Source organism: Capsicum annuum, chromosome 11 (genome assembly GCF_002878395.1).
Source record: "Capsicum annuum cultivar UCD-10X-F1 chromosome 11, UCD10Xv1.1, whole genome shotgun sequence".
Taxonomy (NCBI): domain Eukaryota; kingdom Viridiplantae; phylum Streptophyta; class Magnoliopsida; order Solanales; family Solanaceae; genus Capsicum; species Capsicum annuum.
The window spans coordinates 192,381,998-192,388,429 of NC_061121.1; the positions used below are offsets into that span (position 1 = coordinate 192,381,998).

The following is a 6,432-nucleotide window of genomic DNA, read 5'->3' on the forward strand; positions in this document are numbered from 1 at the left end:
CAAATTTGATGGATACTTGTTTAAAGGTAGACGATTGTGTGTTCCCTCAAATTTGTAGAGAGAATTATTTGTGAGAAAAGCACACAATGGCGGTCTAATGGGCCATTTTGGGGTCGAGAAGACCCTCAGAATTTTGGAAGAACAATTTTATTGGCCTAGAATGCACAAGGATGTGGCCCAGATTTGCGGCCATTGTGTTGAGTGCAAAGAAGCCAAGTCACGACTCCAACCCCACGGGTTGTACACCCCATTGTCCACCCCTTTGCGTCTTTGGCTTGACATATCAATGGACTTTGTGTTGGGATTGCCGAGGACTAAAAGGGGGCGGGATAGTATTTTTGTCGTGGTGGATCAGTTTTCCAAGAAAGCTCACTTTATTCCTTGTTCTAAATGTGATGATGCGCCTAGAGTAGCCTCTTTGTTTGTTGATAATGTTGTAAAACTTCATGGTGTTTCGAGGACCATAGTGAGTGATAGGGATTCTAAATTCCTAAGCCACTTTTGGAAGTCCATGTGGGGTAGACTCGGTACTAAGTTGTTGTTTTCGACTTCATGCCACCCACAAACCTATGGCCAAACGGAAGTAGTAAATAGGACCTTAGGGTCTATGCTACGGTCTATGGTTAAAGGAAAAATGACTTCTTGGGAGGAGCACTTACCGTTGATTGAGTTTGCTTATAATTGTGTTATACACAAGCACGGGGATGACACCGTTTGAGTGTGTATATGGCATCAACCCCCTCACCCCTTTGGATTTAACCCCTTTGCCAAGTGATCTTGTGATAAGCTTAGATGAAAGCAAACGGACCAAGGCCATGAAAAGGCTACATGAGAAGGTGAGGTTGCGGTTAGAGAAGGAAAACCAAGAAGTTTCGAGGCGAGCCAACAAAGGAAGAAGAAAGCTCATTCTTGAACTGGGCGATTGGGTATGGGTGCACCTAAGGAAGGATAGATTCCCGTCTCAAAGGAATGCTAAGTTGATGCCACGGGGTGATGGCCCATTCCAAGTATTAGAAAGGATCAATGACAATGCCTACAATATTGATCTACCCCCGGAATATCATTCAACGTGTGTGATCTCTCTCGGGTGAAAACAGTGGAGGATGGCAATAATCTGAATTTGAGGACAAATTCCCTTCAAGATGGAGAGGATGATACGGGAATTCCTCGCTCGAGACCTTTCACACAAACCCAAGCACGTGAGTTGCAATGACTCCAAGCCTTGTTCACATTCTTGGCCATGTGTGAGGCCCTTGTGAGCCCATCTAAGGGCCTATATTTAATAAAATGTAAAGAGGCCTACCAAGACACCCCAAACCCACCCATTTAAATACCAAGGGTAATCTGGTCTTTTTTCCTCCTTTCTAAGTGACTATATAAGTCATGTAATAGGGCTAATCTTGCTTTAGTTCATTCCTATTATTCAAGAAACAAAGACTTGTAAATTTTTGACTTCTCTTTCTCATCATTTGGAGAGGCCAAAACCAAATTCTCACTAGTAGAGTGATACTAGTATTGTATCTTGGCTAGAAACTAGGTTCTTGAGGTTCTTTGAGTTCCTCTTGGTCCAAGTAAGAACTTGTTATTGATATTTATTAGTCTTAGGGTCCTTTCTCTTGTTAGGGTTCTTAGATTAATGAATATTGTGTGTCAAGTTTCTATCTCTTTCTTTGTAAATCTTGTTAACATTGTGTTGTTGAATATAAAAGTCTAGTGAAGCCGTGTGGGGCTCTTTCGGTTCACTAGCAATATTGACTTTGTTGTTCTTGTTGTTAAACTCACTTTTCTAGTTCAAACAAGTGTTGCAAGCCTAGTGAAGCCGTGTGTGGCCAGTTTCGATTCACTAGCACTTTGTTGTTCATCTTGTTGTTCTTGTGTTGGTTGGAATCTCTTCATACACACTTAGCATTGTATTAAAGAAGAATAAGCTCCATCACAATTATTCTGAAAGTAAGGTAAAGAGAGAGAAACAATTCAGTGCTTCTGCTATTACGCTTTTGCTTTCGCTAAAATCATGAAGAATTCAGGAAAGTAATTCTTTATTGAATTACTGTTATTATGTATATGTGAAAATCATTAAGTTCAACGTTCCTGAATAATACAAAGGATTATGGATAGGATTGTTTATGTATAAGATTGTTTATGTTTATATAATCCGTTTTTTTGCTTACACAAGTGACATAATCAAAAGCCTACCTAGAAAGTAACTAGGCTAAAAATATAATTTAGATACCACCATCACAATTATAGATATTGACGCACACGTCTTAGCATCCGAGATGGATTGTTGTGGTCATTGTCCAGTCTATATGTATGTCTTTTTTACTCAATGTCTATTTATATGTCGTACTTCATTATTTCTTTCAAGAGTTATTGTATTGAATTGTAAATGGCGCGGTGTCATCAGTTCATATGGTAAAATTAAACTTGAAAGAAAAAATGTTTTAAAACTGACAATCTACAAAAATAATGCAAAAGGAGAATCAGGAAGGCAAATTCCCTGTTCGATCTCTTATCAGTATCAACAAAAACTGGTCTAGAGGTTGTTTCCTTTGGGTGCGTACCACATTTACATTCGGAAATTACTAAGAAATGTTTTATTTATAATTTCATCTTTTCTGACCTCATTTATTCTAAATCATATAGGCACACTGTGAGATGAGGAGAGCTAATTGGAGAAAGTGATTCAGGACTAAATTTACTCAACATCACGAGGAAAGAATGTTGGCCTTTGCTGAAAGAGTTGGATGGAAATTGCAGAAGTAAGATGAAGAGCTGATTATCGAGTTTTGTAGCAAAATCAGAGTAGAAATATTGTCTTTTATGGCATGATTGCACAATATTAAGAAGAATTCCGATTCGGGCAAGAAAGATCAGCCCACAGCTGACATATTGCCCAAAATGTGTCATTCACAATATGCTCTTTTATCTTAGTCTAACCTTAGACGTATGGATTTAAGATTTGTGATGGGATTTGTCAATGTTTCAATCATTGAAGCAGTTAGCTCTAAGGACTTGTTATGGATGGGCCTGGAGCAGCCCAACACTAAATTAAGTGTCTATGATTAGCTGATAAATAGAGCATTATATGAGAAATAGAGTGAAATAAGTTTGTTTCCTTTCATCCCCTGTGGGAGTTCGGGCCGTGTCTCAGTTCCAGTGTGGCTGATCATCCTGAAGACCTGTCTATGTATCTCCAATCCTCTTCTACTCCATGTTACAATTCCCCGGTTATCTTTCTATTGCCTTTGAGTTTTCTATCAAAGAAATCAGTTCTCTCTTGTTGATGTATTGAAGCGTTCACTTCAAGACCCCATTGGAATCTTATGAGCGTGCAATTGACAACCTAATAACTTCTTCTTGGCTTACTGTTCTAATTTCACTTTGAGGCCACAAAGTTGTACATTGTTGAAACTAAAGGTCATTGTTCTGTACTTCTCTTAATTATTAGAAGTATAGAACTGCACTTTCTCAGGTCACACTACAAACAAGTTTTCGTTTGTTTCTGTAGCAGCTTGACGAAGGCACCATAGAGTATCATTTACTCAATCTGCTGGGTATAGCACCGAGTACCTCTCATGCTGCTCAACTCGTAGCTGAAGACAAATTCTTTCTCTGCAAGCCTTCTCTAAAACTGAATTCTGCATTTTGGTTCTGAATTTTCTTCTTGTCCTGAATTGAAAATGGTTACCAATATCAGAAGGCATAACACATAAGCATGACATTTAACTTGGCCTTAGCTGACATTTACACTCTCCAACTTTGGTGTGCATAAGTAGGCACTTAAACTTGTATTAAATTGAACAAGTAGATAAAAGCGTCTTTCGTGGCATCTTCATAGCAATCTTACGCGGATTTTCATGTAAATGTCATATAGGACGTGTGTGTCTACTTCTTCAACTTTATAAGAGCTTAAGTGTCTACTTGTGCATATCCAAAGTTAAAGGGCATAAATGTCAGCTGAAGTTAAATTAGATGGCACATTTATGTATTATATCATATCAAGATGTGTGGTCAGGAATTGATATCCGATAATGCTAAAGCTGAAGTAGATATTTTTCAGATAATTACCACAGTATATTTAGCATTAGCTGATTGAATTCCTAGCATTAGACAAGCTTTCGAGAGCTCAGGGCATACTAAATAAATCTCCTGAGGGGAAATACAGTCTAACATTTAGGACAGACTGATTATGAACAGTGAACCCGAGTTGGTGACGAATGTCACAACTCTATAATAAGGAAACTGAACAGAGAACTCTTATCTAACTGTGTGCTGGCACTCACACTCGGGATGAATCACCTGAGAATTGGTGTAAATAAAAAAAGAAGATACAACCAATCTTCCCTAGTATGAGGTGCAATTGAATGACCAGAACATTGAAGTTGTTTTAGTCCTACAAAATATATTGGTGCACTTTCTGCAATAAGATCTCAGTTTACGAGCAAATAAATCACATCAGATGATAACTAAATCTATATTGGATCAATATATTTCATTTGCATAAATTTCTATCAAATTGTAATCACCTCGTTTTTCTCTGTCCTCCGTGAACACAAAGATATTAGCTGGAGAAAACAATTTCCAAATAAACAAAAAAAAAGTATTACAATGTAATGACTACAGTGTTGCACGCAACTGCTTAACTTGTTGCTATATCTATGGAAAGAAACTACTAATAGCTATGAAGCAGAGTCTCTTGTTATGGCACAAAGAAGAGAATTTTCCGTGTAGCGCAGAGGATGTTGCTACAGACGATTAAATGATACACACACCGACACGGGGTCTATAAATGGTAACGAATATAGTCAAGTAAATTTCATGAGCATTTAATTTTGTATTTTTTACTCAAAAGTCACTTTTCTTTGATTTGTTACATAAAAGTTATTTAACTTTTGCCTCATTTTCAGAAAAATCATTTTTATATAACTTAATTAAAACACTACCTAAAATTTGAGATGAAATAAAAAATGATCTCTTATGTCTAAGGGTAGATTCAAAATGGTCCCTCACATATACTTTTAAGCAGTTTTGATCCACTATATTGCTAATAAAAATGAAATGAAGAAAACTCTATGGTCAGTTCTCTACCGCTTAGTGCGCTGAGAATGGAACGGATGACTAGTCTCATGGTTGCCGACTGTGGGGATACTTTAGGAAACCAAAAAAAAAAAAAAAAATTATTTTCATATGTTTGGCAAACTCTACTTACTAAATTAACGATATTGAAAAAAGGAGAAATAAAAAATAAATAAATAAAAATCTATTTATCATAAATGTGATATAATTACATTTTCATTTACTTACCCTTTTACTGATATACTATTTTGTTTGATTAATTTATAAACATTTTTATTTTAACTTTTGCTACATATTATTTTGTTCATATTATCAGTACACTATTAAATAAGTAGGGGCTTTGATCTGTAGGTGACAAAAAAGTTTTAAAATGAGGTGTAGGTGATACAAGTTTTAATTATTGAGTGGGGTGACAATTACTTTATTATAGATTAAGAAAGTTTGGTAAGTTTGAGAATAGCCCAGAAGTTTTTAAATTTACACTTTGATTCAAATATTTACCTAATATAATGGAAAACAGAGGTAAAAAGGCCTCTTTCTCTCTCTTCTCATCCATTATTGTTTCTCTCCCTTAGTGATTTTTGTTGTTCATTGTTGTTGCTACTTTATTCATCATCTTCTGCTTCATTATCATTATTTTCTACATTTTATCATCTTCATCTTCTTCTTGTTGACCATTTGTTGTTGTTGTTGTTGTTACCAGTACTGTTTCTATTTGACCAATTTCTTAGGTCAAATTTTATTTCGTACATCACTTTCCACTTTGGCATTACTTCATAGGAGACTTTGGTAAGTCAAATTATGATTTTTAGTTGAATTTGTCATCTGGTAACTGCTATTGTGTTATTTTTTCAACAATGGATAGAACCCGATCATGAATCTATCATAAGAGACATCTGTTTAAATAGATAAATCATCTGTTGCGACAGATGAGACATCTGTTTTGATGAAAGACTGATATATTGGATTCATATTTATGGTTCTGTAAGCTGTAACATGAATCAAATAGATGGGTCATCTGTTGCAACAGATGATTTATCTATTTAAACAGATTAGTTATCTGGTGCAACGTGATAAATATCTATTACAACAGATTATTAACCTGTTACAACAGAACCTGAACTCGATTCCAACATATGTGTTGTTTGTTACAACGGGATAAATATTTATTACAATAGATTATTAACCTGTTGCAATAGAACCTGAACTCGATTCCAACAGACGTGTTGTTTGTTGCAACAGGATAAATATCTGTTGCAACAGATTATTAACTTGTTGCAACAGAACTTGAACTTAATTCCAACAGACGGTAAATATTTATTGCAACATATTAGTAACCTGTTGCGATAGAAC

General features: G+C 35.8%; 1 protein-coding gene across 7 annotated transcripts in view; it reads left to right on the plus strand.

Moving 5' to 3' along the window:
- The window catches only part of LOC107847471, a 71,794-nt gene extending 68,360 nt beyond the window's left edge, over nucleotides 1-3,434 (plus strand). For 5 of the 7 annotated variants that reach the window (XR_001667522.2, XR_001667521.2, XR_007046965.1 and 2 more), the window contains one exon: nucleotides 2,647-3,434. The gene's annotated coding sequence lies outside the window, so the exon portion shown is untranslated. Of the gene's footprint in view, nucleotides 1-2,478; nucleotides 2,557-2,646 lie in introns of all 7 variants that reach the window. The other 2 variants (XR_007046964.1, XR_001667520.2) reach the window with 1 other exon arrangement.
- The last annotated feature ends 2,998 nt before the right edge of the window (nucleotides 3,435-6,432 follow it).